Source organism: Sipha flava, unplaced genomic scaffold (genome assembly GCF_003268045.1).
Source record: "Sipha flava isolate LNK unplaced genomic scaffold, YSA_version1 72_pilon_pilon, whole genome shotgun sequence".
Taxonomy (NCBI): domain Eukaryota; kingdom Metazoa; phylum Arthropoda; class Insecta; order Hemiptera; family Aphididae; genus Sipha; species Sipha flava.
In genome coordinates, this window is record NW_020273612.1 from 953192 (window position 1) to 963711 (window position 10520).

General features: G+C 28.4%; 1 pseudogene; it reads left to right on the forward strand.

Annotated features, from left to right (window-relative positions):
- The first annotated feature begins 1918 nt into the window (after positions 1-1918).
- On the forward strand, positions 1919-7354 carry LOC112692303 (annotated as a pseudogene).
- The last annotated feature ends 3166 nt before the right edge of the window (positions 7355-10520 follow it).

The window sequence follows — 10520 nt, forward strand, 5'->3', positions numbered from 1 at the left end:
TATAACCTCCCCCCCCCCGTCAGGAGGGTCTAGTACTACCTATGATGAATATCCATTAATGTCAAATTTGACTTTTACAATTATAAAAGTAAAACTTCCAATCTAAACTAATCTTAACTCGTTTTTAAATTTGTTATGTGGTATAATGCGTTCGTTTAACTAGACGAAAACATTTCCAATTAGGATCACCTTATAATAGAATGCTGATAAACGTTTTAACGTTAGGAAATAAATGTTAAATATAAAAAATACTGCTAAAATTTGTTTGAAAAATGATATACAGTGTGTTTCCTTTTAAAGGTAACACTAAATAATTCTGTCCAGTGACATCGGATTAATATGCCGATTAATCTTGCCTAACCCGATTTTCTACGATTTATCTGTTGGACCGACGAATCAATTGGTATTCAAAACACCTTTTGCCATTTAAAAAAATGCAAGTTGTATTGCGCATGCGCACACGGAAAGATCTAAAAATGTAAAAATCATTAAAAAATGTGTATTTATGTATTCCTTATCCCCTTCTGATAACCGCATATTAATCCGATGTCACTGGACAGAATTATTTAGTGTTACCTTTAAAAGGAAATACACTGTATATATATATATATATAGAATATATATGTTAACCGATGTATGGATTAATTATTTAATACTATGTTCTATTACAGAGAAATAAAGATTCAAAATTATTTAGTAGATAATTTCTGTTTATTAACTATTTTTAAAGAGTAAAATAGATCATAGGTAAATCGTAGCAGGGGACGTAATTAAGGGGTGGAAGGGATCAGTGACGGTGCTAGAGTTTGCGAGGTTCTGGGCAAAATTAATGTTGGGTCTTATAATTTATATTAATAAAATATTTTAAGTTTAGTTAAATCAGAACCGCGGGACCTTTATTATAATTTAAGGCGCGGGGCTCTGGGCAACCTCCCCTATTGTCCACCCTCTCGCGCCGTCCCTGGAGGGGATATATCCTCCCACAGAGTCTATATAATATGAATATTTATTTATTAATTTGTGGCTTGTGGGATTATATGTATTGTCATTAACATCACGACGAAATATATTAAGAGGACGCTACACCGGTTAATATATCTAGTAAAAACATGTTTACGGAAAACCAACGAAAATGCCTTTTAAAGAAATTTTTAGGTAAAAACACCTATCATGCAATTGGTAGAGAATAACATTTTTGAACGAATCTCATACACGTTTTGGAAAGTATTTATTAGAATAAATATAGTATACAAAACTAATATACAAAATCAAGTAGTTTGTTTGGAGAATAATGATTCATACATTTTTAATACAACGTGAGTATGAAAATTAAATTATAATTTTTTTATTTGTAGTTAATTTCATTTGAGTCTTTGGCAATTTATATTTTAAATTTTCACACTCCAATTTAGACTACATAGTTTTGACGGTACAACAATTCCTCTTATTGGTGGTATATTACATCTTAATATTGATTGTACACCGCCTTCTAATTTTGATGAAATTGATGTACATAAAAAAATACAATACGAGGATGAAAGAAATGTAGCTGACTTTTTTGGCAACACTACGCTATTTAGTCCAAGGTTCCTATACTTACATCCAAGGATGTTCCCATAGGGAATACTACATATATGTCGTATACTCTCAAGATTTTTTTTCAATATTATAGGTATACTGTACATACGAGTACTCTCAAGTCTCAATCGATTTGCGATTTTAACTCATAAGATACTTTCACAAAACTATAAGTATACTGCTTGTACCCAAATCATATAGTGTGAAAGCTGAAACTGGTTAATAAGAAAAGGAAATTATAAAAGCTATTCAGGAAAACAATTCATAAAGGTATCAATTTTACAGTAAAAAATCAGGAGGAATCAACAGGCTGCAATTTATGCAGAATCTAGTTGACAGAATGCGACAGTGCTTATTTGATGACTCAAAAAGTAGCACAATGCCAGTGGCTAGACACTTTTTATAGGTAGGCCCAATATTTTGATGTAAGGATTATCAATGAATATTTTTATAAAATAAAAAAGTATCAAGATACCGTATGTTATACATTTATTATAGGCATATTACATGGATTTATTTTAAGTTTTACAACTAATAGTATAAAATTAAATTAATAAAAAAGATATAGCTTTATTAAAATATTTTTAAATTGAAAATTCAAATTTTCTCTTTTTCATTGATGTAAACTCGTCAATTACAGCAGATAGATTTTCTATGAATTTTCCACTTATTTCTCTCTCAATAAACAGCAAAGTCAAATTATTTAGTTTGCTACTTGTCATCGTTAACCTTAGATAAGTTTTTACACTTTTCATCGTCGAGAAATTCCTTTCTATACGTGAACACAAATTTGCACCATAATTTTCACTATAGAATTATTATTTTCTTTGTTTTCGATGCTCTCGTAGTCCGATATCTTGCCGTGCACAATATAAAACACACTTTATTACACTTGTTAAAATAGCTCGATTTTTTATAACTTGCTCCTTGACTTGTTTATTTATTTGATTCGAAACTGATCCAGTTTTTTTGGTTGATAGCCATGCGCCATATTTAGCTATTGCATTTTTATGTGAATTAGTATTATCATGTTTTTTAATCATGTTACTTATATTTTTCCAATCAGAATATCTACCAATAATTAGAACATCATTTTCAATTTGAGAATGAGAAGGGAAATGACAACAATAATAACAACAAAATACGACATTCATCTTTATTGAGTATTCCAACTATGGGTACTTATTGTACCAACTACTTTGAGAGCTACGTTGCTTCCCAGATAAAAAGTACAAGGAAAACTGATCATAGGTTGTACAGCGGTATCCTCACAAGCTACACTAATATAAAAATGTTTAAATTCAATTGTTTATTTGTATCTAATATTGGTGTACGCACACTTGATCCAGGGTCATTAGGTTCAGAAACCGAAACAGTTGAAATAGCAATTGATTTTAAATTTCCTGATGTGATTAAAAACATTTCATTTTTTGAAAATGAGCGACGCGACGGACTAAATACAATAAATAATAAATAATACAATAAATAATAAATATAACAATAAATAATACAACTTAACCATGATATTGCAGTATCGTTATTTTTGGAAATAATCGTCAATTGAATGGATAAGATTAATATCAATCATATTGGTAATTATAGTTGATAGTATTCAGGTAACGGGCAATACGAGATGTCGGGCCATAAATTATAATATACACTGGCTTTGATGCACTATAAATTTCGTCGGATGCCGATTAACAGGAATTGATCGGTAATTAAACCACAACACTCAAAATAAAAGACGTGTCATTGACTGATTTGCAGAACCGATTAAAAATCATCGGGATTTAATTTTGTTAATTGAAACCGTATTTACAATATATTAATTCAATTATTTTAAATATATATTATAGTCATATACACTACACATTTAATAGGATAAATTTTTTTTTTTTTGGAAAAAAGTGGGTAGGCCCGGGCTTACCAGGCCTACTCGCTGGCTACGCCATTGCACAATGCTAGAAAACATTCAGGCAGGGCTTTGCATCCGAATTAACCCGAACCCGTAACACCCCTAAAAACCCTTAAAAAATCAAACACTCAAATAACCCGAATGATTTTTTTTTAAACCACCCGAATTAACAAAAACCCGAATGAAATATTGATTTTAACCCGAAACCCGAATAATTTTTTATTTTACAATCTTTATGTGACATATCATTTTGTATGTATTGTTTGTGGTTATTTCAATTTCGTCATTAGTTGTTTAATAATAAAATTATTATTCACAGGAATAATTTCACAAATAATATACAAAATTGTTAATTAATTTAAATTTATCTAAATAAAGACAATAGCAATATATTATATTGACATGTACGCATGAATGGTATGGTATGTTGAATGTTCGAGTGTAAACAACTGGGATACTATTCTTAAAATTATCCCAAGCAGATACATCGTATTATTATAATTTAATAGGTAATAGGTCTTCTACGAATCACCGAGTCGTTATTTATTGCAATACTGTAAGTCTAAAATAGAATTGATGTCTCGCGTACTATTACTTAAGTTATTGTTTACGTTATTCGTATTTATTCATTGTATGGCGTGTAGTAGTAGAATAGACTACTAGTCTATTCTATAATCAATGGTAGTACACATGTCTATGGCGTGAATTATCAATTTTTGTTGGTGTAATAATTTCATCGTAATATTCATAAGTACAAATTATTATTATTTTTGCATTACGCTATGTCTTAGCTAGTGCGTTTTTAGTGTGTGCACGAACTACATAAGGGGAAATTTGGTAAAATTTATGGGAGGCTGAGGATTATTTGCTTGTTACATCTATGAATACCACTGTGCGCAATTATTTATTTCAACAAGGCAATTTACGAAGTTTGACAATTTGACATTTTTAATCAACAATTTAAACAAAAAAACAATTAGGTGCCTTATCTTAAACATTTTTGGAGTAGGTATTCTAGACAAAAATTATTAATTAATTAAATTAAACAACCTATACGAATATTATTACACATTATTAATATTACATTAATTGCGATTGTTCCAAGTCGTAACAAAAAGTTAGTAAGATCTTATGAATTTGATTTAATTTTTATCACAGAATATTTTTTTTTAATTCAGTTATTAAAAATGCATTTTACAAATATAATAATTATTGTATTTTTAGTCACTTAACAATTTTTAGGCCTAGGGAGACTAAAACCTGTATTTTATATTTCTGGGGGGCTTAGTCCTCTCAAGCCCCCCCCCCGATTTTCACCTATGCCACAAATACAAACGCAGAAAACAAAATAGTTTGTTTTTTGTCGCATGCGATATTTCCGCACTAACTAGGAGTAGGACATAATGTTAGTATTTTTAACTTTAATAGATATTATAATTTATAAGCTTCATACACATATAAAATAAAATAAACCCCCCTTTTCCTCGAAAATAAATCGTATTTACACCATTGTTTGAAATTAACATAATGATAGTTTGGTCTAAAAAACTGTTGCACAGTTGTATAAGAAATTGATATTTTATTACATAGACAGGTAACAAAAAATATAAATATTTCATTAGTGGAGGGAGGGTTCAGCCTCCCCAACACCCTCCACCAATAAAAAATAATATTTTTCCAATATTAACCTGAATAATAACGGTTATTAACACCCAAACATTGTTTAAATGTTGTATTGCGGTGTTTGAACACCCGAATATATTCAACATCCGAAAAAATTATTCGGGTGCAAAGCCTTGCATTCAGGTAATGAAAATTGCAAATAATAAAAATATAAAATTTAAATTTGACTATTATTTAAACAGTATAATTGTCATTTAAGTTAAATGTCTTTTATGTGATTTATGATGTGTTCAAAGCAGCAACTAATGATGCCAAGGGAGAAGATGAAGTTAAAAGAGTATGGCAGAAGTTGGGTTTATCCGAATTTGAAAGTTAATTGACTTCCGTTCAAGAAATGCTTTTTCAAGTTTCATGAAGGCATTAAATATACTCCCGACCTCAACAACTGATTGCGAACGAGGATTTTCAGATATGTACTTGACTAAAGATAGAAACCTTGATTAAAGGACTAGTTTAAATATCAAAAATGAGTCAGATTTAATGTTTATCTCTATCAATGGCCCTTCATTTGTAGTTTTCAATTCACGACCTTATATAAAGATTTGGTTGAAAGATCACCGTTCAGCAGTTTCTGCTCTACGAGGTATGGAACGGAAAGAATGAAACGATGAAAATAAATTGCAGAAAATGTTTTTTATCAATGTGTTTTTTTAATCTTTTTAATATTTATCTCGATTGATGAGGTAATATAAAGAGGATATTTAAAAAATCTGATTTAAAATTGTTTCTTATTATTAACACACTCTTTATCGGCTTTACTCCTATAAACCATAAGAAAAATATTTTTATATTTATATTTTTGTGTTTGACTTAGTATACTCTGAAAAAAAATAATGGGAACACCTCTGCTTATATCTATATTTAAAACATTTTAATTATATTACTTATTGATAAATAATATTTACCACACATTTTAATGTTTATAATATATATTATAGTGATAATATAGACGCTCATAATTGAAGCATAATTTCAAGTACTACTTCAGACACAATTACTTCCGAGTATGTATATATCGTCATATTATTTTTTCTCTTGGTAATTTACTAATTATCTATATACATTCATGAACTTATTAGGTAGACGAATAGTTGATATGCATAGTTTATATTTTTGAATAAATTTAAAAAAATCGTCATTGTGGTGGTAGTGATTGTACATTTTTAGATATAACATTTAAATCAGAAATCAGAATCGGGTATAATTCAAGTTTTAAATTTCAATATTAAATTTGTAGTATTGAAACTGTAATTTATTCTGAAAATCCAAAAGACATATCTATATATATCAATTAACAAAACTTTAGTTAACGGTAGTATTGCAGCAGGTATATTAATTAATGGATTATAATATATAATAATTAAATAATTTAAAAAAATGTATGGTATAAATAAACTGTGATTAATTAAATATTACATTTTACAATAAAAGGAATAGGATATGCACAGTTAACGGAACTTTCTGCTTCCATTGAAGTACCTACCTTCTATGTGCAATACGACGTACATAAAAATACAAAATTGTAGTACCTATTTGTTAATAAAACAAACTGTGGGAAAGAAATGAAAAAGGCTGGGGACTAAGAACAGCTGATAGCAATAGAAAATGCCGATGTACACGTACAATGGCGTATTTACGGGGGGGGGGGGGGTCCAGGGGTATTGATCCCCTCCAAAACCTCTCCAAAAAATAAAATAACTAACAAAAATTCTTACATATTTGCAGAATTGGCTATGTTAAACATTCACAGGGAAGTTGACATTACTGTTGATGAAGTGATAGAGGAGTTGACCAAAAAATCGAGACATCGGAATTTATTTTAAAACAATACTTCATAATATATAATGCTAAATACAATATATAGGTACATATATATATAATATTACATAAGACTATACGATTATTACATTATATATTTAGGACGTAACTATTACAATATAATATAATATAGTTTATATTAATTATGTATAAACTGTGGACCCCCTCAGAAAAAATTGAAAATACGCCACTGTACACGTAAACGGTGTAGACGGAATACCTACATATGTGTAGCAGTAGCGTATATAGCAATTATTTTCACTATGGGCCAATTTAACCCTACCATAAGTACAACTTGAATTTTTTTAGGGAACGGGTGATTTTAATTATGACATAAATGATGAAAATATAGAAATTTAAACTTATTAGAATATAGCTATTTATTATTAAATAAGTTACATAATAAATTAAGCATTTTTCTACAGAAGGTTGACTTAAAATGTTTTTGACTTAATATTATGTAAAATTTATTTTTTTTATTTATTTTTAATAAAAATATTAACAATTTCTTCGACATTTAGAGGTATATTACGACTAATCGTCATCAACATAAGGCCCAACAATCTAACCTTGTTGATTTCTTAAAAATGTTTTAAGTCGAACTAGTGTTGAAAAACTCCTTTCAACCTGTCAGATGAATTTAAACAAAATGTTTCCACTTACTTCTCCATAGTCTCCGATCACCTTCAATAATTTATGGATTATAGTTATCATTAAAACCAGTTTGGTAAAAGGTAATGGTATCTGATACATCAGTATAGTTAGAATTAATCACATAAAATGGTACAGTATGTTGAAGACTTAAAAGAACTTTTTTATGTTTGCTAAATTCGTTAGTTAATGACATAGATAGCTCATCAAGATATAGAATAAACAAACCAATTCTAAAATACACTTCTGGAGAACCATGGTATCGGTCAGTAACGTGAATTTTATACCTCAAAAATAACATACCTACTAGCATAGAACACCAACAATAATAGTAGGTACGGATCAAGATATCATATAAATATATAATTTAGCAATACCTATGCATAAAATGTTTTAATTGAATCTGAGATTTCACTATGGACCCGGACCTAGCCACCCCCTATATACACAGAGGTGTTACCATAGGGTATGCTAGATATACGCCGTATACTCTCAAGAAATTATTACAAAATTACGGGTATTCTCAAACCACAACACAGGATAAAACTTTGGTTACTCAGATAATGCCTCGAAAGTAAATGTAGTTTATTTTTGAAATCACATTTTTCCCACAATAAGGTAAGTCAATAATTATTTACGATATCGATAGCCAAAATATTTTACACTATTTGGCTACAGTAAACAGGGGTAGACTGGAACTAAACATTTCACCGGGATTTAGAACTAGAGTAGCCACATCTAAATACCGATCTATTGTATGCATACATAAAGTTATAAGTATTTAAAAGATCACTTTTATACATATGTAACTTATAACTTATAATATAAATATAAGAAAATATTTAAAACAATTTGATTTCAATTTATTTATTTTTATTTGTACACGTCCTTAAAAGACCAAAAGATAATTATTTGTATTGCATTAAAAGTCCGTGTTTTGGTACATAATGGCATAGTATACTCTCAGAAAAATGTAAGGGAACACCCCTGTATATACACCACTGATGTGTACAGTTATCGCTGATGGGTAATGGCCAAAACATAGTTAGAAATCTAAGTATAATGTGCTATTAGGAACGATACGAAAGTGCAAATGTTTAAATTAAATTGTAAATAATTATAGTAGGTACTCAATTATTAATTGTATCAAAACAATATTATGCAGGCCATTATTATTGGGGAAAAAACCAGGAAAGTTTTATTTGTTGGAATAAGGAATAGATACTCTGTTGTGTGTCAAACAGCATCAAATCTAAACGAAAAAGCATCCGAACATGAGTGTTTTCTAAATTTGAGTAAAGCCTCCACTGAAATGGAAGCTGATGGTATGGTTGAAGGATTTTCACGTAACATTGAAATGCATGGTCTCAAATATAATAAATTAATAGGTAGTACCTAGATAATAATGAAAAATAATAAAATAATAAAAACTGCTTTGCTAAATAGTAGATATCACTGTAAATTGTAATTAAAACATAAATCATTGGATACGAAAAATAATTCTGAGCGGAGACTATCAATTTAGAGTATTTTTTTCTCTTCTTAGCAATTTTTTTTTTGTTTTTCTGATTATTTTGAAAAATATTGGTAGTTTAAAAAAATTATATCTTCAAAGTACAAACTAGATTTATTTGAAAACTTAAAAATAAAACAAAATTTTCTGAAGTCAATAGTGAAGCATTATTTCTGTTCAAGTGTTATCGCAACTAAAAAAAAATGTACCTACATATTTGTGTGCTTGACAACAGTTATTGGTTTATTACTGAAAAAAAAAAAAAGATAATGTATTAGCTAGCCATCGCATTTCTTACTTAAACAATATCTAAAAAAAAAAATTATGCACGAATTCAATTATCAAAATTATTTTCGTGTTATGCAGACATTATAAAAGAGAAAATGATTTATTGTCTTCTTTTCGTGATTTGATCGGACATAGTACAAGTGATTGATGAATATTACAAAATCAGGAAAAAACAATAGCACATTAGATGGTGTTACATCTAAAGATATTCCATTGAAAAAGTTATTTTCACAAGAATTTTCTTTTAGATTACTTTTCCAACTATCCCCAATATTACGATTATTTTTACATATGATGTATCAAATTGTTTTATTTAGAAATACTGGTGTCTAGATGTATCGTCAATACATCATCACTAATATAACTCGATTTGTACTTAAAAATACAGTATAAAAATATTTGGTATTAATTATATTATATCTTAATTTAAGTCTGAAAAATTATCCTGTTTGACAAGAGGTTAAATAATATTATGTAGATTATTTTTATTAATATTTTTCTAGTTATTTAATTTGTATAGTTACAAATAACTTAAAAGAATTTGACTTTTACTATTTTAAAACGTCATATGTAGTTAATTAAAAAGATAATTTCATTAAAACAAACATTTCCTGCACTTTTCTGAGATAAGGAATATTCTTGATTTTACTTTCTCGGAAGAGAGCCCATTTCTTGTTACAACATACATATCTTTGCCCAGTATAGGCGTCTGCGCTCGTGAAATGTTTCAGCTATGTTACGCGCGGGTACACGATTGTGTGGATTCGACTTAAATTTTTTAATACCTAATAATAAAAACGGATGAACATCACAGATGATGTTGATACATATACATATGTATTATGTACTTATAGTGTATATATAATATTTTGTACTTTGTATAATTAATATACAATTAATTATTTCTTTTATTATATTAAAAATTACAAAATTATGTATAAACAGTATTTTGAAAAATATAAGATTAAATGTCATTAATAATATTAATGATTGAATAAATAACAATAACACTAACACTTTGAACATAGAAATACTCATACATATAAATAAATATGGAACTGTGTTCAGAAAGAT